General features: G+C 30.9%; 1 long non-coding RNA gene across 5 annotated transcripts in view; it reads left to right on the top strand.

The window, feature by feature from the left end:
• Positions 1-624: 624 nt before the first annotated feature.
• LOC128202251 (uncharacterized) overlaps positions 625-27,959 on the top strand; it is a 413,441-nt gene continuing 386,106 nt past the window's right edge. For all 5 annotated transcript variants that reach the window (XR_008253673.1, XR_008253676.1, XR_008253677.1 and 2 more), the window contains exon 1: positions 625-933. This is a non-coding gene — a long non-coding RNA (uncharacterized LOC128202251). The remainder of the gene's footprint in view (positions 934-27,959) is intronic.

Here is a 27,959-nt window from a genome sequence, read left to right as displayed (position 1 = left end):
GCGTGGCTTTGTGCCTGTATTCGCACCATTGTATAGGGACATATTACCCAACATTTCCACATTGTGTCTTCTGCTTCTGGCTTCTTCATTTGATGAGACGCGTAACTTATTTGTTGTAGCTTTGTGAGCAGGGTTGCCATGGGTTACAATGATGGCATGTCTTACAAAGAATGTTAATATTTATCGAAGAAACTAATATTTATATTAATATGAATTTTAAAAGACTTTGAAAGTAAATGCATAATTATATAGATATAAAAGGTGACAGTGATAGATATAAAAATAATTATATAGCTTAGAAATAAATATTTATTAAATTATCTTATTGTAACATCTAGAAACATACTTATCTTACCCTAATGTTGTAATTAAAAATACTCGTCTTGGATTTAGGGTACTTAGTCTTTGGAAAATCCTTATCAATGCTATAATTGTGAATGTGACGTCTTCATACTTTAATAGCTCAAAATACAATTGCATTGATTTAAGCTTTACGATAATTATTATAACTTTTTGTAAAAGGGAAATGCATATGATTGTGAGGGTGAAGAAAGCGTGGTGCGCATGCACCTTGCGCGGTGGTGCCATGGGGTAAGGAAGGAAAGTCACCCACGCCGTCACCGCCGGCCGGCCGGTTCGCCTCACAGTCTGTGCTCGCCTCCGTTTGAACGCGTTCGCTTGCAACATCGGTATGCCGTAGACCGAACTTTTTCGTAGATATTATTTTCCCGCCTAAATTTTGTTTCGTAATTTAAAACAATCTTTTTAAACAAATAGGTAGTTTTATTTATTGTGTGCCAGCGTCATTGACGGTCCAGTGTGTTTGTGTGTGAATTAGTGTGTTTACATGTGTTGTGTTTGTGCGCTTTTTTGGAAATTTATTTTTGAGGCACAGGAAACTTATGGGCAAGTTTTTCTAATTGGAATTATTTGGTAATTATATCGATCATTTTGTTATGTTGCTTTTTTTCTCTTGATTACATCTTTTGATATTATTAATTTATATTTATGTGAACTACTTAAGTAATAATGTAATGTTATTAAATAATATTTGATATTTATACTAAATATTTGATGTTTATATACTTTATATTGTAATATAAATATATTTTTTTTCGTTAATTGATTTTCTTCAAAAATAATAATACTTATAAATCTTAATTGATCGTTCGTAGTTTCATACAGAATTGATCTATCTTCAGTAAATTGTTATATTTACAAAAATAAAAAAATAAAAAAAAATTACATATTAGGACCAAAACATGCATACTGTAATTTAATAAGTACTAAATTATAAATCTATTTATACCTAGATATCTAAAATAGTATTTCTAATAAAAATACTAGTTAGTTACTGCAAGTTATGTTTCAAGTAAAAGCGCTAGTAACTGTTCCAGTAATTAAAGATGATTAAGTAAGAAACCATTAACCAATAAGAAAATCTAGTCACTATATCTATTTGACGTTTACGTTCCTATTTGCATGTCTCCAAAAAAAAAATAAAAAAAATGAAAATAAATTAATTAACATTTCAATAACAATGTTAATATTGATAAACATTGTTTGGAAATGTACCGTCATCAATAAATGATAAAGTTGCGAACAACAAAATAATGGTAGAGTCGCGGAATTAACGCTCCTATTGTGTTAGTACAATAATCCGCTATCTAGGCCAGCCTCAGTGCTGCAGACGAACCTTTTGTCTTTCATGTTCGCCGTTAATAATGGCGGGCACCGAAACAGCCGCGTACAATACCGCGAAATGTGCGCGTTTTCATTTGCAAGACAAAACGCGCTTTGTTGTGTGTCCGCTCAATACTAAATTTATAGCGGGTGGACCGAGAGCCGTATTGACGGTCCGCTAACGAACGACCAAACACCATAAATGCATTTTGATCGGGCACATGCAGCGTAAATCACGAGCGGCGGCGGCGCGGCAATTGTTTGTAATCATACATTTTTCTCTACTTTGTCAACCGTTTAACCTTCACATTATTCTAGAATATGAAAGTTTCATTATCATCACTTCAAATGCATTATGATCAGAAATATTTGCAGCGCAAGTCATGAGCGCCAGCGATGCGGTCGTTATTGTATACAATTGTAATTTTTCTTTACATTGGCATACGTTTAACTTTTATTCAATAAAGTGAAAAATTTCATTATTATGATCATAAACGTATTTTGATTTGAGTGCATACTTGTTTGTTTACGGCCGAAACTTTTTTTTATTTTAGCCACGACGCAGCTGAAGTACGTAAAACGCCGTATTACATAAAAAACGTAGAGTTTTTTTATGTAATACAAAACTTCATGAATATGTGCTTAAAGTCGCAGAGCTCTAAAAATGAAAGCTTTATATAAAGAGATAAGAGTTAGTCGTTTTCAATGTGTCATTGTGTTTTTGTTTTTGAAACCAAATTTCTTCGGAAATCATGTCTAGGTACTCCAGAACACTCTGGTAAAAGAATAAAAATTATATTAATTTCACCATGGATTTAATGTAATTTATTTCTATACTAATAATATAAAGAGAAGATTTAATTTTTTTTATACATTTGATTGTAATGGATAAACTTAAAAATTACTTCGCATGATTAAAAAAATATTGTTAAAAATTTATAAATCCTTTCACCTAAAGAAAGCTCATTTTTATCAGCGAATAAAAAAATTATATGCTGTAATTTATTTATAAAAAACCGTTTGAAGCCGGAGCGGGCCGCTTTCTTTATTTATAAGTTAGGTCATAAATTTATTTCTAATAGGCAGTCGTAACTATGATCTTTCAAATATTAATCATTTGTAGGTAATTTTTATGACACTTTTATTTAAGTATACGCTTGAAAGTTGGATTTGTGACATGGGCATGCTCAATGTCTATGTAATGGCTTGTAAAAATTTCTATATAATTGGAATAATTGGAATCCGAGGAAAAGAACTAACCAGAATAATATTGACTTAATTTAGTCGTACAGTACACTAACTTATGTGGTTTATTGGTTAGAACAGATCAAAGAGATCAAAGGACAACAATTCTTCGACGACAGACGGCGACCGCCGACACCGAAAAACCCATACGAAGGTACACTTGAGGCCCAAAGAGGTCGTCACAAAGGCGTCGTAATTGGCCCGTTCTTTTTACTTCCCTGAAGCATTCAAAGCCAATGAAACGTGTGCATTTAAATGACGTGCCGCAGCTTTGTGGGGTCACACTAAAGTTCGTGAAACCGCCAGTCTACTTTTGTTAGGGGCTACTAAAGAACCTGCTTCTTAAGAACTCATTAGTCATGCTTATTTCGTGTAATAGTGCAATGTTACTGTATTAGTAGCTGTAGGTAGTGATACGGTTACGTAGTAAGAATAATGTAGTTGGACGCTTCAACTATTTTTAGGCTATATGTCACTTTACCTCATTTGGCTTCTAAATACAATAAAAGCTAACTTGTACATATTTTCGTATTTTTGTTTTCATCTGTGTGTATTTTTTTTAGTGGATGATAATAAAGTGACAAACCTCACCTGTGCTATTGTTATACTGGCTGAACAACGGTGATGGATGATAGGTGAGGATAAAAGCAAGTTAGTTGGTCCATTGTGATGAAAACATAAAGTATCAACTACGTTGGTTTCCAGAGAGTACCGCGTAAAGGTCAACCTGATAGGTTTTATTGCTAGCAATGAGGACGCTACTTCTCATTAGTAACAATAGCTTACCCCTATCGTATGCGTATATTTGATTATTGACGTGTATGTACGTAGTATGATATAATACCTTCATTAATTATTGACAAAACTTGGATTCCCGTTATATATTTTTTTGTCTTTCAATATATTATAACTTCAAAGATCATCAATATTATTATAACTTCAATAAAAAAAACATATATTGTTATAATAGTTAATAATTCCCTAGTTATTGTTAATGACATAAATAATTGCAAGTTTGCTTAATTTTGACACCATAAGGATGTTTAGGTTTTAGTAAATTAATATAAATATTATCGTATAATTATTGTAAAAAAGCTGCATATTACAATATTCCATGTTAGTATTCTAATTTCTAATAATATTAGATGGTGCCCTCTGTTCTACAGACGTGGTGTGTGTGTGTGTGTGTGTGTGTGTGTGTGTGTGTGTGTGTGTGTGTGTGTGTGTGTGTGTGTGTGTGTGTGTGTGTGTGTGTGTGTGTGTGTGTGTGTTGTCCCTTTGGTATAAAATTTTCAAAAATGCTGTCCTAGCAGATGCTTATATTATAAAACAAATCTTTGTTCCAAATATCAGTTATTTATACTTAGTAGTTTTGACAGTGAGTTAGTAATCAATCAGGATAAAGGATTTTATAAGTATTAGATTAGAGTGTATTGTCTAATTTTCAAGATCAACCTGAGACATTTGACCTTTTTCCTCTAAAACTTTCAAACACACAATTCGATTTAAAAAGAGACTCCCTCCCTCGCACGCACCACAAAACATACTTACATAACTACACATCCCTCCTTTCTCCTATTGAATCGACTCCTCCACCCACTCCATTCATTCTTTACAGCTTTTGTAGAAACGCTCAGGCTTTTTGTAACAATGCCGTCCGATGTGAATAGTAACTGTCGAAATATTGTTAAACATGATGTCATCTTGTAGACATTGGCTTATTTTTAGTAGTAAAAGACTGTTTTTCTAAAATTAATAAGTGTCACTCTTACGTATTAGGACAAATTATATATTTATAATATCCCTATGCTATATATACGTAATAGGTGAAATCTAATTCTGATCTGATGGAAAGATCTGAATATTTTGTCTTTTTTGACCTATTATTTTAGGAACATATTCGGATTTATAATTATTTTATCATCAACACTGTATATGTTTGGAATGGGGACTTAGTCAAAGTTCGTATAGGGAGGGCAACGAATGAGGGATACCATAGGCGTTGCAGCACATCGTAACTGTTTAGGTTGGTATATCATTTCCATTATGAGCCGTCACATTGTTCGTTATTCCAAAAATAATTTCCGTATCGACATCCACAAAAATTCACAGCTTAATTACGTAACTTTGCGATTATGTTGTATCTTCCATCGATAATATACATAAAAGTCGAGTATTAAAGTAAACAATGGTTAGGTACCAACTTGACGAGGGGGTAGGGGGGCTGGGCGATCGGTATTTGGTGCTCGCATTGTCGTTGAATAACTTTTGTCCCTATTGTGTTGCTGAAAGTAGAGCCACAAAGACTCCGCGGCGTGGAACATAAACCGAAATTCATCAGAGCGCCGATTGTTCGTCTTCTAATGGTGTTTGAAGCTAGATTTCGACGTATATTTTCTTTTAGCACCCTCTGATATTTTTGGGTTTCCATTTGTTAGTAGAACTGCAAAGTTAATTAGTTTCCGACTGTGGTTTTCGTTGTTTAAAACTGTCGATTCGAACGACGGTTTGAAATGACAATTTCGTAGAATGGTGGCTATTTTACTAAAAATTCTAATGATAAAAAGAATTCATAACTTCAAACTGGCAAAAAACTAATGGCCCATCATATCAAGGCCCACAACAATGTACATACACATCAACCTCACAGTATTGTACATCATACAACAGCTCTGCGTCTCGCTTAGGGTAACCTAGGATAGGATAGGATGTCTCGCTATTCCTGAAGACTATTTTTATTAATCGCCTGAGATAATTGTCCCTGATTAAAATTTTCATTGTTTTCCCAACGTAAAAGTCTTTTGACATTGTCCAACGAAAGACAGCCCTCGGCGCACAAATTAATCCGGTTGTAAAATAATATACTTGTGTTTAACAAAACAAAAACTGACTACAAAAACAGTGTATTTCCTTTAAAAATTAAACTATTGAAGCGATTATGATAAAATTTATACGAGACCAATATGTAAATATATTCTTTCAGATAAAAAAAGAATTTTTAAATCAGTCTGGTTTAAAATTGACGGAGCTATGAGGTAACAAACACAAAAAGTGCAACCGAATTGAGAACCTAATTGAGAAAAGACAGTTGGAACCCTCTGAAATGGGATAATATTGTTAGTTTTAAAGACCCCATTGCTAGTGTTGACGCCGTCAACTTATAATTAATCTACCCTACTCTTATATAAGCCCTGCTCTCATTATAGTTTCGCTGCAGCCATGCCAGTACGACCATAACTGCCTATGATGCAACATCGTCGAATAGTTGTATCGTATTCCCGCTGATATTCGTCCATGCTGGGAAAAAACCGCTCTTCTTCACTGCGAATCCATGAAACCGCGGTTAAGAGACCGCGTGCGAGACGCTGCTTCATCATAGCTGATGAAGTTGGGACTTATTTTTTGTAACATAACCAAAAAACCTGACTGTTACAACAAAAATTAGTACACCCTGGTCTAAGACCTTGAAAGGTAGAAGCAGTAGGGAGCCTATTGCCCAGCATTGAGAACAAGTTGTGACTGATTAAATTAAAAATGCTAAAAGTACACTCGATTCAAAAATTCCACACTTGTATAAATTTAAATTTTTAAAATTGTCTGTTATAATATTGCTATTTATCTTCGCTTTATTGAGCACTCCATTGTGATGCTGTATTATCCTCGTGTCATTATTTCCACATACAATCAGCTGTACATTGTAATCATTGAATGAGCCTCAGTGGAAGCAATTGTTAAAAACACTTCGTACGATATTCATTATAAAAACGTATGAATACCATAATAATTATCTCTGTATGTATTTGTATTTTATTATTTCAGTTATTTGCTCTCTTTAATATATCCATCTTTTATTGAACTTCTTATTTTGCGGAAGTCGATGCCACTGGTTAGTTGGTTAGAATTATTTTAATTCCACTACTATTATACAACCTTTTATATTAATCATCAATATCCGACCGTTATTCAGTCCACGCACGTATATATATATATACATATATATATATATATATATATATATATATATATATATATATATATATATATATATATATATATATATATATATATATATATATATATATATATATATATATATATCTTATATATAAAATTCTCGTATCACGGTGTTTGTTGCCAAACTCCTCCGAAACGGCTTTACCGTTTTTTATGAAATTTTGTGTGCATATTGGGTAGGTCTGAGAATCGGCCAACATCTATTTTTCATACCTGTCAATGATAAGGGTGACCCTCCCCAAAATTTTTTTTTTTACTTTTTACAAATTTTTCTATTTTTATTTTATTATGATTTAGCATTGAAAAATACATACAACTTTAAATTTTCATCATTTTACGATCAACCCCTGTATTTTAATTGCGATTTTTATAATAAGTGGTAAAACAACGTTTACGGGGTCAGCTAGTATATTTATATATTTCACCTCTAAATAAGGCATCCTCAGTCAAATTAATAGATCGCTGTTCAAAGCTTAGTGTTAACTCTACGGCGACCAGACTGTGAAGGGTTAATAGACAAAATAACTCTAATCAACTAATCATATCTTTAATCTATTTTTTCTGTTTAATGGTTTATAAGAGATGGGAATTAACGCGGTCATTTAGGTAAACTATGACAATTTACTTGAAGTATTTCGATATTTACACCAGGTTACACCGGTCGTGGTCATAAATAAACTGATGTAAGTACTATTATGTCTGCGCTTTCTTTTCTCTATCTAGCACAATTACTAAATAATCGTGGCATTGTATGTCATTTTATCGATTAGCAGCACTTAAAACAAATAAATAGACGAATTAAAATTATCGATTCATTAATCCTTATCATTATTATTTTGTTTGTTTATCTTTTGGCGCTTTACGGCTATAATTTCATTTTAGCAGTATCTCTATATATAATCAATTGCTACATAAAGAATCTTAAGTTAGGATATAACTTACTCGTGTACCAAATTTCATTCAAACCTTTTCATTAGTTTATGCGTGAGAGAGTAACAAAATCTATCCATTTATCTATCCATTCATACTTATAAACCTTCGCCTTTATAATACATGTATTAATAGGATTATTACATTTTGTATAATATTTTATCTATCATTTATTTAATTTTTAAACTACTAAATTCTATGAAAGATGGTATTAAGATTGCTTACTGAATGCGCCAAGTATAAAACCAGATTTTCCTTTGGATAGTGATGCCTCTGTCTCAATTATGTTACTATTGCTGCGTCAAGCAGCTAAAGCAGCTATGCTTTTACGGCTGTATTTCGGTTTGAAGAATAGAACATGTAAAGCCTACGGAGCTGTAATCCTCAATAATGCCAAAGCCTTAGTAATGTCCAAGATTTCCTGATAGGTAAAAATTATTATCACTTGATGGAATTTAGAATCTTTTTAAATAAGAATATGTTTGTTGTGATTGAAAGCTTGTGAAAGTAGTACCTACTAGTAGTTCACTTACATTAGATAAATGTCTAAGTTATATAATACATAATTTTTTTTACCATGTTTCTTGCCAACTTTTGCCATTATAGATTTGTTAGTTGATTATTATTGATAGTTTGTTAATAAGATTTGATCAAATGTTTATAACAAAGTTAAAGCATCTAATTCTAATGCACCGCACCACTGTTTCGCCGTTTGGAAAAGGGCCAAAGTGTCTTTTTTTATCGATTACCCTAAACAATGGCCGAGTGATGTGACACAATAGTTGTGAATGGCACGCGATCATAGATTAGGCATGGTGCCCCTACGCTTTAGGGATGTCTCGGATATTATAAAATAAAATATTGTCTTCATTGTTGAATGCCTAATGTATTATGATCTAAGTTTTAAAAAGACGAACTCTTGTTTTGTTTACGAATTTCTTTGTAAAAATTTAATGGTTGGACATAATTTGGCACACTATGTCAAATATGTACAATTAAGAAAAAAAAAAAAGAAATTAATTGAATAAAAAATAAGAAAGCGGAAAAAAGGCGGCTGGGGAATATGATTACTTACGACGCTGTTGCTAGGCCTGAATGTTTTTCTTGGTTTCTGATTTTCTAAGATTTTTAGGTGTCAACATAAGAGAGATAATTTAAAAAGAAGTAATTAGCCAGTAATTTTTGTAAAGAAATATTGAATAGTATGTGATTGTAAAACAACTGGAAATCAAATAATTAATATAGCCAAAAGCACTTTTTAAATAGGTAAGTATAAAAGGCAGAAATTTGGGTATAAATAAATAAAATATATCGTGTAGTAAGCAAATTGTGATATGAGCATGAACACACATTTGAACACAAATAGGATAATTTAAGATTACGTTTTGATAAAAAACGGCTGCTTGACAGTAATGTGTTGTATGGGCGACTAGTTACACCTGTATATCTATCTAACCATTTTCTACCGGGAGAAGGGATTGTTAGTAATGGGGAGGTTAGACCTCATTGCTATCAATATACCTTATCAGGTCGACCTCCATGCGGTTTCCCCTGGAAACCATCGTGACTGATCGTTGAATTCGTCACGATGGACTAACTGACTTGCTTTCATCCTTACCTATTATCCCTCACCGGTGCCCCGGCAGCGTATACCGTTAGCGTAGGCGGGGTTATCATTCCATTATCATTCGTTAAAAAACATCATTTTCTACCGCTGTGCTTATGAATTTATGGAAACTCTTTCATAGTGTTCTCTTATTTTAGGTATAAAAAAATACTAGAGCAAAATTCATGTATCCTGACCAAATAGCATTATAGTATTTATTCTCAAACATATCATGACATTTTTGTTAAAAATTCCCTGTACACAATACATTAAAGTTCTATCTTAAACGACGTCTCAGTGTTCTAATTATTACATCCACATTGTGTTACGATATCATATTTGTCGACAATGGCGGCCTTTATGTAGCAAACAATCGTGTAGCTGATGAATTTCGGTCTATGTCTGCTCCGTGTCTTTGTGTTCGGGCCTCCCTCTAGTGGACAACACAATGGGACAAAAGTTGTTCAATGGCAGCGCAAGCACCTAATACCCTGCCCTCCCTCCATTGTTTCGTGTAATGTTCGACTTTTATGGATATTTTCAATGGATCGCCTATAATCTGAAGAATGAAGTTGCGAACTCTTGCCTATTATCGTTTATGGCCTGTTGGAAGGCTTTCGTTGGTAAATCCTTACTAAGTTTATAAATGTGTGTGTTTATTTGTTCGTTTGTTATGTCTCATCGATATAATAAGTCGAGATAATATATATACAGGTTTTTATTTACTACGCGACCGGAATCTATTGATCCGGATAAAAAAGCCTTCTAAATTTTTAATCTTTACTAAATATCATAATGATTAGATGTGCCATTAGGACGTTAAGAACAAATTAACTCACTTTTTCATTTTTTATATTAGTAAGGATTTGTATACAGTGTTTTAATAGAACCAGAACCCAATAAAAATGTAAATAAACAAATAATTAACACGACTGTTCAACAGCAGTAACAGTTAAAAATCAATTAGGTAGGTAATTGATTAAATGTTTTCCTGTATCTGAAATACTTATGATTATCTTTTGAGAAGCTTTTCTTCATTATTTAATTTAGAATTTCTTAGTTATTAAAATCACTTTCTTGTATTGTATTAATTCTAGAAAATGCAGTAGCCCATATTGTAACGTTTCCCTATTCCCAAGTATTTCTAAAGAAAGCCAAACAGAATACAATCGATTCCCTATTGACCAGGCGGACCATTGACTACTGCAAGTAACAGTCTGGCCGTCCGTTTCACGCAGAACAGTGTAGATTATGGAGTTGCGCCGCCCACAACAATAGCTCAGATAACTCATAATGCAGTTTGCCGATGTTGAAAGCAACCGCCACACTTCCCCCGATCGGATTTTCCACGATAATCGTGACAAAAGAACTTTGCGGACTCGCGCGCGTATATTCTATTGCGAGTTGGACGCATACGTTCTATTCATACCGACCGACGGATAACTTATCGATAGAATATCGTGTTTATTCGATTGTTAAGCTTAATGTGGAACATAATATTGGAAAAGTCGCTGGAGATGTTGTATTTATGTTGTCGATGTAGGATGCGGTTTAACAATCGTAGCCAGTTTTGGTGAATACTTCGTAATACAATTAATTCACAGTTTTGTTTTATGAAAAAGTGTTATACTTAATATAAATTTAAAATTAACCTAAATTTAAAAGTAACCAATACTAATAAGCAATAACTCTCACACGTATTTCTGCCACGAAGCTAGCATATTTGCATAGTTGTTTTGATTCGAAGGAAGAATATGGTTATTGTATCAGACGGTAACTGTCCACTGCTAACCATAGTCTCTTCCATAAGGACCGGTTTTGCCAGCAGTTATCACGCTTGGCAGATGGGTTGGCAACCGCAGTTTGGCTTTTGGTGATGTTTTAAGAGGGACGCTGCTGCCTATCCCTCCATTATTAGGTTCCCTTGGTCGTCTCTTACGACACCCACGGGAAAGGATTCCTTCCTTTTCTGTAGGTGGCATATTCTATGCTGGGACCTACACAGCTAAATTACAGGGTACGGAGGCATAAACACCATTCTTTCTCTTTACGATGCATTGGTATCTAAAAAGACGTAACAGTATTCTCTGTAACTGAACCTTAGAGTGAATTAAAAAAATATAATGATTTAAAAGTGCTTGTGAACAAGTCTATTTGAATAAAGACGATTTAAATTTGAATTAATTTGAAATTTATAATGTCCATGGAGCATTAGCAATGTGTAAATTATCTGTTACCATTTTTTATCAGACGAGTCGTTACATGGTTACCCATTGCAAGTTGTATGAAAAAGTAATAAATTTTTATTTCTATTTATGAAAATTCATATTAGAATAATAAAGAAGCTCAGTACAAAGTTGTGGCCTTCAGACATAAAGGGCCCGCACATTACTGTAGTTAAAGTGACCGCGGTGAATAAGATCGGCAGAGCGACAGGATTTTAGCTATTGTCCACTAAATGTTGTGTAGTGGGGAAAAGTATGGATTTTTCCAAACTATGTGAGAGTACAATTTTAGATATATTATTATAAAATTTTGTACTTATAATAGTGTGAGTTTGTGTGTAATCGAGTAAGAATCAATTCAAATATATTAAATGTAGAGCGAGAGTTTAAAAAAAAGTAGAAACAATAAAATAAAATTTTATTTAAAAGATGCGTTGTTTATATCACATAATTATAATATTATATTAGTATCTGGTACTTGGTTACTTTGTAATTTATTTTATTGTTATTTATTTTGTTAATGAATTAATTTATTGGGCATAGCTTGTGCTTAGTAGGAAATTGTACCTACTATTAATTATAGTAAAAGTAAGAAATTCTTCAATTGATTGTACGGAAAAAAACAAATATAAATAATATTTGAAAATGAATTAAACGGAAATACCGGTAAGGTATTTTTTAATAAAACATCTTTTTGCGGAGAAGTATAAGTGTTTAGCGACCGAATTCAAAACAAAGGAGATTCTCAATTCGATTCTGTTTTTTTTTGTGTTTGTTACTTCATAACTCCGTCAGTTATAAATCGATTTGGATTTTTTATCTGAAAGAAAATACTTACAGATACCTCCCATAGGAATTTTATCAAAACCCGTTCAGTACTTTAGTCTTTAAATCAATATAATTGATTTTACTATAATTGAAGTCAGCTTTTTTTTGCGGAATACAATCTTTAATTACATCTTGTTAAAAATACACATATTGTTATTACAAAGGTCCATCATGTGCAGACAATCACGATTATCTATATATATATATATATATATATATATATATATATATATATATATATATATATATATTATTCTTGTTATATAATATCTATTCTTGTTGTTTATTACAATCTTATATTATATATATAGAGCAACAAGTGTCAATAATAGGTCAACTTTAGTCAGTTAATTTGACAATTAGCTGACTCGTTTTTTTATCAGTCTTCTATATATTTATGCATATAATGTATCTTGACGTATTGTTTAATAAATAAAATTTATATTTACGCATTAAAAAGATGCACAATTATAAGACAAAATAATATAATTATTTATTACGCAAAACTGTATGAAAAAGTTGACCTGTTTTTCGCGAAGCATTTGTATGGAGACACTCTATCTATATAATCTAAGATTACAATTAAGTACACGTGTGTATCAAGCGGACATTAAAATATCATATTTTTGTATATTGGCAACGTTAGAAGCAAAGGAACTGCACTAACAAACACACAGGGGCTGGGGTGCGGAAGCTTTCAGAATGAAGTGTATGGCAAACACTCAATTTGCGTTAGACACATTTTTGTAGGGGAATCAAACAGGACATATCCGTTTTCACGTTTTTGTCTAATAAAATATATATTTATAAACGTAAAAGGAGGATTCGGCATTTTCTCTGTTGGTGCAGTGTTTAATGTGAGGTTTTAATGTTTTCTATAAGTGGATTTCGTACAATATTTATCAGATTATTTCATCCACTTTGGGATGGTAGTGTAATTGAATAATTTACATTTTGGATATTCGACATTTGAATTTAATTATATTATTAACCGTTGTGTATAATTAACTTACAATAAAAAAATAAAACATAAATGATTTGAATACTTAAAAGCAAAAATTGTAAACAAAATTTGAAATTATTATTTCACTTTTTGCCCGCTACTTTGTACGTGTGGTTTCTGAAGTAGGAAGACCAATGAAATGAACCATTTCTAGGTGGCTTATCAAGGTAAAACATGTTATACTAGATTTTAAGTTAGACTTACACACTACTGTAAAATTACATCAAATTTAGTGCAATAGTTTTTGCGTTATGTCGAAACAAACTTACAGATAGACAAACAACATTTCTAAAAAAAAAATTTGTTTTGGGATCTATTGATCTTATTAAGACTCTTTAATATATCATATTATTTTTTCTTAAATATCTCCCATGTATCATTGTCATCATATTTATAACTTTATTATTTTAGTAAGAGATTAATATGAAGACTATCTGTCCATCCCGGGTTTGCATGGGTGTACTAATGATGTAAATGTGACCAAATACTCTCTTTATAGTACGACCATGTAACAAAAATAATATAAGAAACAAAATAACTGACCAACAGTACCTGTCAATATTTTTTAAAGAGCTTCCCACTATTACTTGTATTACTTACTTTTTTATATGAAGAATATAAAGATTTATTAACTTAAAATTCTCTTTTCCTATTATTGTTCAAACATTTCCTTTCTTATAAGATTTAAAAATGAGGACGTTCTCAATTTGGTTGTTTTTTTTATCTTTATTACTTCGACATTTTATAAACTGATTTGGAAAATTAAAGTTTATGTTTGAAAGGATATCATTCTGAACCGCTTTTGGTATTTTTTTTTTACAAGAAATCACTATTTTTAATTTCCGAGTAACAAAACAGAATTAGTAGAAGACGGCGCTTTTTTGTGAAGCATAATTTAGTACCGAATTTAGAATTTAATAATCTGTTAGAAAAATAATACTGACTGTGATTAACTTTAAATTAAAAAGGATACTATTAATGGCTAATTAATTATATTACAGGTTTAATATGTAAATATAAGTTTAATTTTGAGATAATTCATTGAAAATGAAATAGAAGCCATATTTTATACTTATGAAATAGTAATATAATCTAATTAGATTGTGCTACGTCGTACTCCGCCATTGTGTCAAAGACAATGACTGCTAATTCCTGATCCATGTAACTTCGTGCATTGTTCCCATGTTGACAGATTTTCCTATTATCAACCCGAACAATGTACTCACTTGTAGTACATCAATAGTTTAATAATAAATTCAATATGAAGCTAAATATATTAAAAGCTATTATTATGCTAATAAGCCTTCAATCACATAAAACATTTTTGTGTCATTGTATTGCCATATTCATTATTAGAAATACGTGTTGTAGGTATATACGTACTTATTTGTCTATTAATCTTTACTGATATTGACCGTGTCAAAGTGAGTTTGTTTGTTTATTACTTCTTAGCGTCTTAACGGTTCAACAAACTTTTGCACATATGTATTACTTATTTGAGATGAAGAAGGACATATGTTGCTATTTATCTCCGTTTATTGACATATGCCAGCCACATGGTTGAAGTCACAAATAAAAGTTAGAATAGACATAATTATAAAAACAATCGTGACAAAATCTATATAGAACCGGGAGTAAACCTTATCAACTAAATAAAAAAGGAATGATCGAAATCGGCTCACAATTGAATTGGCGAAGATCTCGAGTACCAAATAGGCACGAGTATATAAAGGATGATTAAAATCGTATCAATTCGATTTTTAAAAGTTTTTTTTTATTATTGCCATTTGTTCAATTTAAATAAGTAACAATTACCCACAAATTGTTATAATTACAGTTATGAATTTATTTTCAGTCTATTGACCTCGGTTATCACTTTATTGCCATTCTAAGATATATAAAAAATACAAGTTCGTACATTGTTCGAATCGTATTAAAAATGATAATTAAAACAAAATATTCGTTTATATAAACATTAATATCAAGGTCTATCACGTGTTTTGTTCGCATACCAATAAGCAATAACGTCACACAATGCGATAACCCATATCTGTTGGCAATCATCCCCGTTGATTCGGACCCTTGTACATATATGTCCTATATTTGTTTCCGAAACGCATTAATCGCCACTTCCTCTTGTACCGTGCTTTATTGGTGTACCTATCTATATAATATAGGATAATATGAAAACCAATATACATTCTTTATTCGTTTGTTTGATCTAACTTACAAATTTTTATTGGTTTATATTATTTTCACACCATAGAAAGGTGTAAATAGTTCCTTTGGTGTTTTTAATTATCAATGTCATTTAACAATTATTCTCAACACGGGAATTCATCTATAAAATATGATCAGATGAAAAATAACTGATATGTCATTATAAAAACATATTTTATTACATAATTAAATTGTACACAATCAACTAATGAACATGCTTGAAAAACTTATTTGTAATAAAATTTAGAATAATAACATTGAAGAATTGGCTGTACAATCTAACTACCTTTGCCCGTGTTTATGGCGAATTTAAAAAACAACGACACTATTATGTAGTTCTTTATAAAATTCCAGACAAATTATCATATTGAAGACTAGGCAGCATGGTCTCAGACCTTAACCTGTTCCACAATGGATCAAACCTACTTAAAAAAAAATGTAGTTCTTTATGCAAACGTTTTATATCAACGAATTGAAACTGCTGAGATGGCTAGAGGAATAACAAGGATAGACAGAATTAAAAACAAACTTACTCGTAGTAGCTTTAAAGTATACACAGAGACGAGAAACATGTGATTTGAAGTGTTTTATCCAAGCACTTATTAGAAGAGGTAAACGATGACCTAATGTTACCTATATATCCTGGAATTACAATGCCCCATTCCGCCATCCATCGATGTAGATAGTGAGAATGACGTAAAAACAAATTGATGGAGTATATATATGAACTATTAAAGTAGCTAGGCCCCGAATAGATATATATGTATATATATCTTTTTTTTACCTTCTCATGTTATGGATTATTTTTATTTTTAAATCGCCATTGAGTATCTCTGCACACCTTAAAGGTAGACTCGTAGAGAATGCCTATAGCATTAAATAAATAAAATTCTGTACCACATTTTATTTGTCAATAAATTAATTAATAGACAATTTAATAAATAATGAAATAAATAGATATACTCAGGATGTTAGTTTACATCATCTCACATCTTCCGTTCACTTGTGAAGGGTTGCTTTGTCTAAATGCGAGATGCGTTCAGTTCTTGGTTCAGTCAATCACAACTGAAAATTGATTTTGATTTCATCTAATCTCTGTATTGATCTCTCTCTTAAGCTAATTGGTGATAGATTCTTCAATACACCTACCTACTACTCAAATTAACGACTAGAGCTTCTGCCAGTGGAAACTAGTGCCAACTCGTTTGTTATTAAAACGATTTTCATTCGATTTGGCCGTTTGACTGAACACAACAGTAGCAGATATCGAACGAGTCCATTGTTGGAGGTGACATCTAAAAGCATTGTGCCAAGCAGTACAATCGCGCCATTACCGCTGCCATTGTGACAATGTTAACATATCGTTATCTAGATCAAGCGCCATCTATTGTCCAACGCGGAGACTTTTGTGTAAGGAATTCCATTTCTTTTTACTGTTTGCGGGGGTTGAATAGTTTTGTTACTGTTTATCGACTCGTGAATGATACACTTCAGATTTGATTCAAGAAAGTTATCTCGAATTAATACAACTGCACACAGACATTACGTAAAAAAAAAAACTTAATAATTACTTATTCCAGCGCGAAGCATTCTAGGGTTTAAACAGTTTTGATTATGATAATATTAGATCTAAAAATTAGACAATTGAATAATATCAATAAATCGTATTATTTAAATATCACCTATTTAGATCAATTCTTCATCTCTAAAACTGTGTGTAGTTGGTAGAGTCATTCGCGAAACTTAAAATACTATTGTTATTTATTTTTTTCTAATTTGCGATAATTTGATTATGATTTCTATTAATGGGAACGACGATATTGAAGATGAAGCTCACGGTCCTATAAATAATTGATTTCCAAACTATTTTGTGCAAGAGACTGTTTTTACACTAATAGTAAAATTTTAAAATTTGTATTTAACTTACCTATTTAAAAACTTTCACTTAACCAACTAGTGGATAAACTTGACATTATTTTCTCATCAAAATTTAAATATAAATAATATTCAGTAAATATTATTTATATTAAAATTTTTATAAATTAACTTTCTTTTAAGATATTGTATCTTGAAAGTTTTAAATATAAACTTATGTTAATTAATAGGGTTCGATTTTTAGACCTCATCGACACCTAAAATCAGGTTTCGTTTATATCGACTCGTTGCAAACTGATTTCAACCCCAAGAGGTCGATATCGACTTTAGGAATCCTTACAATGAATTATCTATTCATTTTTGCTTTGGAGCGATGCAGATTTTAATATTTAGAAAAATTAGACCTGGAGGATTCTACTCTTTAGTATTCAGTTCGAATACATGAGAAAAGAAGACGAGAAATGAATAAATTTTCTATGTTTTACCCGCCGTGATAGATGATATAAAGTTCAGCCGTAATAGGTGATGGAAGCATAAGCTCATAGAGTTCTTGAACACATAACCGAAAATGTATCCTGTAGAAGAATACAGAAAGAGATGCAATTTTACTGACTTGATATTGTATTATAAATTCAAATTGAAATATATATATATATAAAAATTAGTTAATCACCAGAGGGAGACTTTGTACAAAAGTCGATTGCTTGGGTACCTCTGTCCCATTCGTGTTTCAATCGTGAAGCAGTTGTGTTTGCATGGTTGTGTTTCGGTTTGAAGGGTGGAATATGGCGTGAATTTACTGGGTACAGAGGAATAACATCTGAGTCCTCAGGAATGGCAACGCATTGGGGGTATCATGGGCAAAACAGTATACTCTTTTATGTCCATGGTACTGCTCATGTCTATAGGCGACAGTTACTACTTTCCATCAGGTAGGCCGTCAAATTGTTTACCATTCTAAGTTGTATAAAAAAAAAATCGATTAGAATCATTTTGTTTAATTCTGCTACTATTAGTATGCGTACAATTGTAATGTAATGGTAACGAAATTAAACAAAATAGTTCTAATTGAGGAACTGATGATATGGACTGCTGCAAAATAGTTCTAGTTCAATAAAATAATAATTATAATGCCAATTTATTCTACTTAATACAGAAAGCACTTTCAGTCGAAAAGAATGGGTAAGAAAATCGAACGTTGTCCTTTTCAAGCAGAAGTTGATAATACAAACTGTAGTACAACAAATTATCAACATAAATCCCTACTAATGCTATAAATGTGAAAGTTTATAAAAAGTTTTGTTACGTAATCACGATTTAACAGCTAAACGGATTTAAATGAAATTTGGTACATACTCGTAAATAGTATTTTTGCTAATAAACAATATAAATTGGATATTTATTATCGCAATTGATACAAAATCGACAAAGTGGACAAAACATGGATTTGAAGACACAGTTTCAGATTAACGCATACAAAATTAGTGATAACTCAAATATATTTTACTTCAGAAGACAAGGATACATTTTGCTAGTAACAAATTTAAAACAATTTTAGATTGATTCTACAATACAACAATCACTACAATGTTAAATGAAAATAACAGTAAAATAAAAGTCGATATTACTCAATAAAATATCAGTCATATTATATTTCACTAATCTCTCCATTAAAAATTTAGTATTTCTATTTTAATTAAATAAGAAAAATATTTATTTATGAGTATATTGTACTCGATAATAAACATATTGTTAAAGTTCAATTCTTTCGCCGCGTAGCATATTGTAGCTTGCGCTACGAAAGACTACGAGATATCATTATAACTTTTATAAAATTTCATTTCAAATACTGAGACAATTATTTAGTGAACAATAACATAATTCAATGTATGTAGTATATTTTTAGATTCTTTTTATTTATTTAAAATAATATTTGTACTGAAAATATTTTGAGTAAATTAGTTATTATACTATTTTAATAAAGTATCTGTGTAAAGTAAATGTGTATTATATTTATCACTGAATTTAATAAAAAAAAAAAGTTCATAGTTCAACTGTGTATCTTCGTCCTTAAGTCACGTAATTTCTTTGTCAATTTTGAACAATTTTATAAGTCATTTAATAGTGAAGACCCGGTATTTTCCTCCCATGAGTATTTCTATAAAACCTTTTTAGTATATGTTTAGAGCACATATGATATTTTGAAATATATTATTACAAAAAAAAATCGTCTTGTGTTTATAATATGTTGCAAACTGCTTACTTAGCATGTTATATTCTGGTTTGAAAGGTTAATGTGAGGTGAAAACATATATGCATTATGAACATATGTTTTTTTTTTCTGATCGTATTTGCGATTTTTTTTTTACTTTTTACTTTTAACGCTGCACATCCTCTCAAATGTCTTTGATTTAAGGTATGGATAAGAACATTTGTCTTTCTATATACAAAGTAAACCTTAGATACTTAGATATATCTTATCAACAAAAGCAAGTCTGTGTAATAAGGATGACGCGACGCGATAGAAGTGTGTACCCGCTGACCATCGGCTTTGTTCCGCGACCACCACAATGACTGGTTAATGAGATCAGATCCATCCTTGCTGGACAATAGCTCCCCCGCCCCTCAGATTTTATTAATTAATTCATTACAATGGAACCGAACCTGGGCAAGCCACTATTCATTGTTTGTAGATAGTGACTCGGCAATACTGACCTCCAATGGTTAAACAGATAAAGGATTGGCGGATCGGCATACTGGCGTTTAAATTAATCTAGCTTATCTCCGGACCATTTTTAAGTTACAATATTTGTATAGTTTATGTTAGTAGTAAAAATAATTGATTTATAACTTCAACTCAATTTTTTCTTAATTCACCCCTAAAATAAAACTTTTGCGAAATTTGTAGGAAACCATAAAGACGTCGCGGTATTGACTTAACGATATTAATAACAAATGTAAAAAATATGTACATTCCTATATTTATTTCCATCCAGATAATTTGGCGTACTATATAATAAATTTTGAAACGTAAACACTATACATATATGTATATGTAACTCCTTTCTTTATCGTTTTACTAACACTTAATAAAGAATTTCATGAATTAAATCATTTTTTATGTCTCCTTCTATATCTTAAAAAGTAAATTGACTTAAAAACTCATAAGTTTAAATCAAATCGGTACTTCTCTTTTTTTTATTTTGGTGTTTTATATTAGGTAGTGCTCTGGATTTGTTATTATATTTCTTGCGTATCTCCATGGAACTTCATTAATAATAACTCTATATTTAAAATACTGTTATTGGTACTATAATGGTGTATTGTTGTAAAATTATGATGTATATTGTAATTGTACTTAATATTTATAAATGTCTGTTGCCAAAAATATATAAAAAAAAATTACTTAGTAACAATGCATTTAATTATACTAAGTATTTGTATTTAGCGGTTTCTCCTCCTAGGATTAGAATAAAAAAGGTCCCTTACCTTACTTTATCAACCTATGTTAATCATTGATTCTCTCTCTCATAAGAGTGACACATATACTACGTTTATCGAGGAGCTTGGTCTCGTATTTCGAGTTTTCCTGTTCTATTTGTATATTATGGCTTTATTTATTTAGTTATCTTGAAACCACATAATACACTACAAAAAGAGTTATGATACAATGTACTTTAATGTTAGAGGCTTCGACATTAATAAAAAGGTCAACAAATAATTTTAAATTTAACTCTACTTTAACCAGTCTTTAATTTAGCACGAGATCAGCATGGAAGTGATACCTTTCAATTAATAAAAGGTTCAAATTCGAAAAGAGTTCAAAATCAATATAGAATTGATGAAAATATCTATTATCGTAGACATACAAATATAAATTTGAATAAATAATATGTTTTAGGTTTGTTTAATAGGATAGGATTCGAATTTTTCTTGTTTCGTTGGTTTGATATAGTATATAATACATATAAGTAATAAAAGTATATAATACATCAAATACTAGTAAGCTCCCATTGCCGCTTCATAATTTCTCTATTGTTTTTGAAGTACAATGAACGCCCTGGTAAAATAGTAGACCGGAGTTAGCATATGAATAAAGTGGACAAAAGACCCCTACTGGCCATTGGGGAATTTTATTAATTGTCCCTAGGCATAGTCGGTGAAACAACGGTATCTAACCGAACCTAAATTTTTATATGTACTAAATGAAGTTACGTAATCATTTTTGAAATATATAAATTTCATTAGAATTGTAATTCTCTATTTGGCTGTACTGTAAGACTTTATTTTTTAATACCAATTAATATTGTTGATCAGTAATGCAAATGTGGATGAATCTGTTTTTTTTTTTTTATGCAACTTAGAATGGCAAACAAGCTGACGGCCCACCTGATGTAAAGTGGTAACCGTCGCCTATAGACATGAGCAGTACCATGGACATAACAGAGTATATTGTTTCGCCCATGATACTCTCCATGCGTTGCCATTCCTGAGGACTCAGGTGTTATTCCTCTGTACCCAGTAAATTCACGCCATATCCCACCCTTCAAACCGAAACACAGCCATGCAAACACAACTGCTTCACGGTTAAATCACGAATGGGACAGAGGTACCCAAGCAATCGACTTTTGTACAAAGTCTCCCTCTGTATCGAGGGAACCATAGGCTAACCTATTATAATTAGGCAGACCGTGTTCTTTCTGTAGGAGAAGTCAAGAGTCACCGGCGTTCATGCATAAGATGAGTTATGAAAGTAAAGGAGGCAAGAGATTTTTTTTTTATTACACAGGTGGCAAACGACAATGCGGCTCAGCTGATGGTAAGTGACTACCGCCGCCCATGGTCACCCACAACACCTACGGCATTGCAGGTGTGCTGCCGGTCTTTTAAAAAAGGAATGTGTTTTTTTCTTGAAGGTCATTATGTCATATCGGTTCGAAAATACTGCTGCTGGAAGTTGATTCCATAGAGTTGTTAATTAATTTAAGAGTTTACAATTAATAAAATATGAATTTTTAAACGGTGTTAAAAAAATTATTGCTCAGAAAAATGCAGGAAAGCAGAATAAATATACTTACTACTAAAATGATAATTAATTTTAAATTTATAAACTCAACTGTTCAAAATAATGAGTATACTTGTAATTGCCTCAGACTAATTTTAATCTAAAATAAGTAAATACATTTTATAATAAATGAATATTCCTTGACACACTCATAATTAATTCAATATGATTATGATTCCTATTGAAGTATGTACTTTCGGAAAATAATGTGTAAACTTCAAAGGCACATGATAAATACATTGTCGTTTCCATAGTAAAGACTAACTGAAATTATTTTAAAATTATAGTGGCAAAAAGAGCATGTATATGCAGTATATATGTATATATAATACACACGAATACGCGTAAAAAACGTAAATAAAACCATCTTGCAGTCAGGAAAAAGGTATTCAAATTTTAAAAGTGTAATCACATGATGACCAGCGAAATTCAATTTTCATATCACCATGCATATTATATAGGATATGATATCATGTATGTGAAAGATTGAATTTTGATACGTTCCGTAGAATTGTAGAATCGTCGGCGGGATTCGCCATTCATCGTCGTCCGAGCGTGATGCACACTGTGTGCGTAATATAGTTAACTGTAAGATATTAATATAATTTTTCTTCAAAGATGCTATAGGTACCTATCTATATAAGAGTATAATATAATTTAATTATTTTATAAAAAGTTTTCAATTTAGACAAAATTATGATAAGAGGTCGCCCTAAAAGGTATTAATCAATAAAGTTCATACTTAGAAAAATGTCATAGTGGTGGGTGTAGTTAGCCGAATGTATAGTATTATTTTAATTATATAATAATTATGGTAGTGTTAACACTAAATTGTTAACAGTTTTTATTAATAATGTAAAATATGAAGATTTTAAAAACTCAATTTTACTATAAAAAGAGCAATGAAATCAGTTGCTTTTAATAGTTCTGCTACCATAGAAAACATGCTTTAAATATGCTTAATATTATTGTAGGAAACTTTAAGTGAAATTTTTAAATCGATTTGTATTAGGTATAATTAGATTTGTATCTAAGTTCTATATGGCAATGAAACTGTATTTTTATTTATTTATTTAACTCTTTATTGCACAATAAACAAAAATATACTATAACATGTGAATAATTCAAGTGAAATATAGTAACATAAATACAGATTGAAATATACACATAAAGGTACAAATGGCGGTCTTATCGCTAGGGCAATCTCTTACAGACAACCTTTGGTTAAAGAAGAACAGATAGAAGTGAAGAAGATATAATATTTTTATTACAATATGGAGGCCTAATATTTTTGTACTTAGGAATGTATACGCCAAAGAAGTTCCATTTGTAACACAGTTATTTTATGTGATATCTATCTTGTTCTTCATTTATAAAGGCAATAGTTACTAGGAGTGAGTAATATTCTAAAAAAAAATAATTAAATACCGAACATGACTACCTTAGTAGATCTCTACCGACAATAAGTATCTACTTATAATGTAATCTTTAACTATAACATTTAAGTCGATTGGTACACATGTATGACTGTAACTACTAATAAACTGTCAGTTTTTTTTATATTGGGTTTGCTGGAAGGAATCTCTATTGAAGATAAGCTCGCTTTTGTGCACTATTATGTTTGTTTTTTACATTTCAATAACCTTTTGTGTACAATAAAGAATAAATAGCTATCGCAAGCTAAAACATTCGGTCTTCTTGTAAACCCTGCCAAATCGCAAGCCATCATTATTGGCAGCAGCAGGCTCCGTTGCAGGTTGAATTGGTCCGAGATACCGCTACTTTACTATGATAGAGTTCCAGTGACATATACCGAGAAGGTTAAAAATCTTGATGTCATGATGGACGGCATTCTATCTTGAGCGTGTCATATTAGTTGACTATATCTTTTATAAGATGGAGATTGTGCTTTTAAATTGAATCTTTTTTCAGTGTTGACAGTACAAGCATGTTGTTATGTCATTCATGCGGTCATTTCATTTTGGACGTGTTTCGATTAAAGCAAATTGTAAGCGATAATTATTGCTTTGTGTTTATATTTTTAAACATATTGTTGAGTGTATTTATACAAACGGTGAGTCTTGAATTGTTCAAATGTATAATACTATGTATATGTGTGCGTGTACTATTCTCAGTTTTTTAGTGAGTCGTCGGTGTTTCATATCGTTTACAGACTTTATTATTTTAACGATGTACTGAATAGTTTACCACATCTCAAGATTTAATTTTGTTCTTATATACAAGGCCCAAGGGCAAACGCTTAACGTTTGCGGTGTGAATTTGGAGGAATCATGTTTTTCACATGGTCAACTTTATGTTGCCTGTTCCAGAGTCGGTACCCTCAGCCGTTTGTTTATTTATGCTCAAAATGGAACAACAAAAAATATTGTTTATTCAAATGTTTTATGGTAGATTAAGTTTTAAAATAGTTAGCAATGAATAAAATATTTTTTACTTGAATAAATGAATTTGATGTTATTTTTTTTTATTATATCACTTTATACGTAGCGAAGCACGTACTGGGCTGCTAGTATATTATATTTTAATTATAATATATATATATATATATATATATATATATATATATATATATATATATATATATATATATATATATATATATATATATATATATATATATATATATATATATATATATATATACACATATAGGCGTTTTAATATTTTTATATACATACACACAATATTGTAAATTCAAAAACTAGAATAAGGTGTTCTTGTTCGTTGAATTATCCAAAATTGAAACCCTAAGTCATATTACGACTGAAAACATTGTTAACATCAGTTTTGACAGCTGCTCTTCTAGCCACTTTACTATTTTTCAAGTAGACTACAGCATGGAGTCTTTAAAAAGCCTCGAAATAAGATTTATAAATCCTTAAGAAACCTGCACGTGTGCACGTGTTTCAGGCATCTATAATAACTGTTTATTATTAGATAGGTAGTATGCTTGTTTGTTACCATAGTCCATAGTATTACACGAGTAGTACAAAAATCAAATAGATATATTTAAGAATCGGTCTATTGTCTATGCTATGCTGTGACTGTAAGGAATCCTTAGAGTGCGTCTTTTACCTTATTATTTGTCCGGTCACGTGCTGTTAATTTCATACTAAATTTGAAGAACGTAAATAAACTTTCGGTCAATAAATGAATAATAATTTGTTTCTTGGAATACAAATACTTGTACTGTTTCACTATTTTTATATATGTTTCTTCATATATTCGTTGAATGCTTTCATTCTTATAGATGAGTCTTATCAAAGCTTTTACCCGCGATTTAGTTCGCGTGACTGAGACAAAAATTAGCTTATACTTTTCTCCATTCTATATAATATGTGTATATTAAACTTCATAGTGTTTATTTAGGCCATTACGGCGCTATAAGGTAACAAACTCACTTTCACATTTAAAATATTATTAAGGAAGAGAAGGGTAACAGATATCGTCTTATTGACAGTCATAAATAGTGATGGTGGACTGTATATTTAAATTAGTACTTGTTGGCACCATTTGTCATATAAGTTACATGCGAATTTATAGTTAGATACGTTTTAATGAGAAAGATGAGGACGACAGACGCCGGACATCACTGTCTCTTGCACTGTACAGCAATGATACTATATTAGATGAAACCTTCCTATATCGTCTATCATCAAGAATGCCTATATGGTCTATCATCAATAGACCATAGGTTTTAGATATAATTGAAAGTTAGTAGTTTAGTTTTTTAGTTAGTTAGTTTTTTTTTTATTTATTAGACTTTTTGTATTAAATTAAAAAAGAAGAATATTACCATATTTACGAATACTATTTTTAAATCGATTCATCGTTTATAATCGATTATTCTAATTGAACTGTAGATTAGTAATCGATGCTTACTAAAACAATTATTAGTTTAGATACCACTACAGTACACCTGTATGTAACTCTAAATGGTTTGAAAATTAATCGTTTCAAAAGTTTTTCAAGAGTTATTTCTAAATGTAGTGATTAATAATCGATACCCAACAATTATTCGGTAACACTACAATACCCCAGTATGGAACTCGGATTACTGAGTGGCGGGAACGTTAATCGCGATTCAAATGCACAGCGCCTTTTAAAAGTTTGTGCGATCTTGCTATAGTTTGTTTTTAGTAGTAAATGCGTATGGTCAGCTATTGAATATAGTACTATCATATTTCAGGATTTCGTTAGCAAGTAACTTATTGAGGAATTTCATTCAATATTCATTAGGTATGTATTTTATTCTATATATTATACAAGCTATGTCCCGCAGCTTTGTTCGCGGTAATTAGTATATAAAGTATTCTGCCTATGAGTTAAGTTAGAATAAGGCCTATTTACCTGTGAAGATAAAAATAGTATATAACACCTGCAATATCAAAGGTATTACGCGCGCGTTGCCGACCCTGAAGAAACTTCTTTACCCCTCTTTTGAAGAACCCCATGCTGTAGTCTCTTATTTAATTATATTTTCTTTAGACTGATTTAACTGATTCTGTATAATGAGTTTTAAAAAATATTTCCCATATTAATTGTTATCCTCTTCCGGAATTGCGGTCCAATCTTTGTTTTAGTTAAAAAAGTAATCGAATAAATATTTTGCTCTATATTCATGATAATTATTACTCTCTTACTTTTAGTTTTAAATCAATGTACAAAAGTACTTTTAATATTGATTCTCTTATTTAACACAATTAAGGGAGATATTTTAAGAAATACTGAAATTTGGTTTTATTATTTTTATATAAGAGAAGTATGATTAATTTCAAGACAAATGGTTTAAAAAATACCATTTTCCATCAAGTTAAGTCGACAATTTGGTTTTTCATTCAAAGTTATGTAGAAAATAATAAGATTATTGTTCAAAACAAAAATTTGTACCTATATATGTATATTTATGTTACAGTCTGTATTTATGTTACTGTATTTCACTTGAATTGTTTGTCATTGTATATTTTTATGGTGCACTAAAGAGTTAAATAAATAATAACTTAGGCCATAAAATTAGTATGGAACCACTACAAAATTAAATTATATTGATTTTAAAAGAATATCAAAATAGCTCCATATTAGGTGCTTCAAATTATTTTTACTGTTGACCATACCCTTTGACGCGATGATTGAAACATTGGCATGAATTTAAATAGATATCGCAACTGTATTTTTGTGTAAATTTTGTCCTAAAGAGCCTACTTAAACTACTTCTGATAATGATCCATGAAATTTGTTGAAAAG

The sequence above is a fragment of the Galleria mellonella genome, unplaced genomic scaffold (assembly GCF_026898425.1).
Source record: "Galleria mellonella isolate WM207_F2 unplaced genomic scaffold, CSIRO_AGI_GalMel_v1 utg83, whole genome shotgun sequence".
Classification (NCBI taxonomy): domain Eukaryota; kingdom Metazoa; phylum Arthropoda; class Insecta; order Lepidoptera; family Pyralidae; genus Galleria; species Galleria mellonella.
Note: the sequence above shows the minus strand (reverse complement) of the source record. Positions and strands in the feature narration are given on the sequence as shown.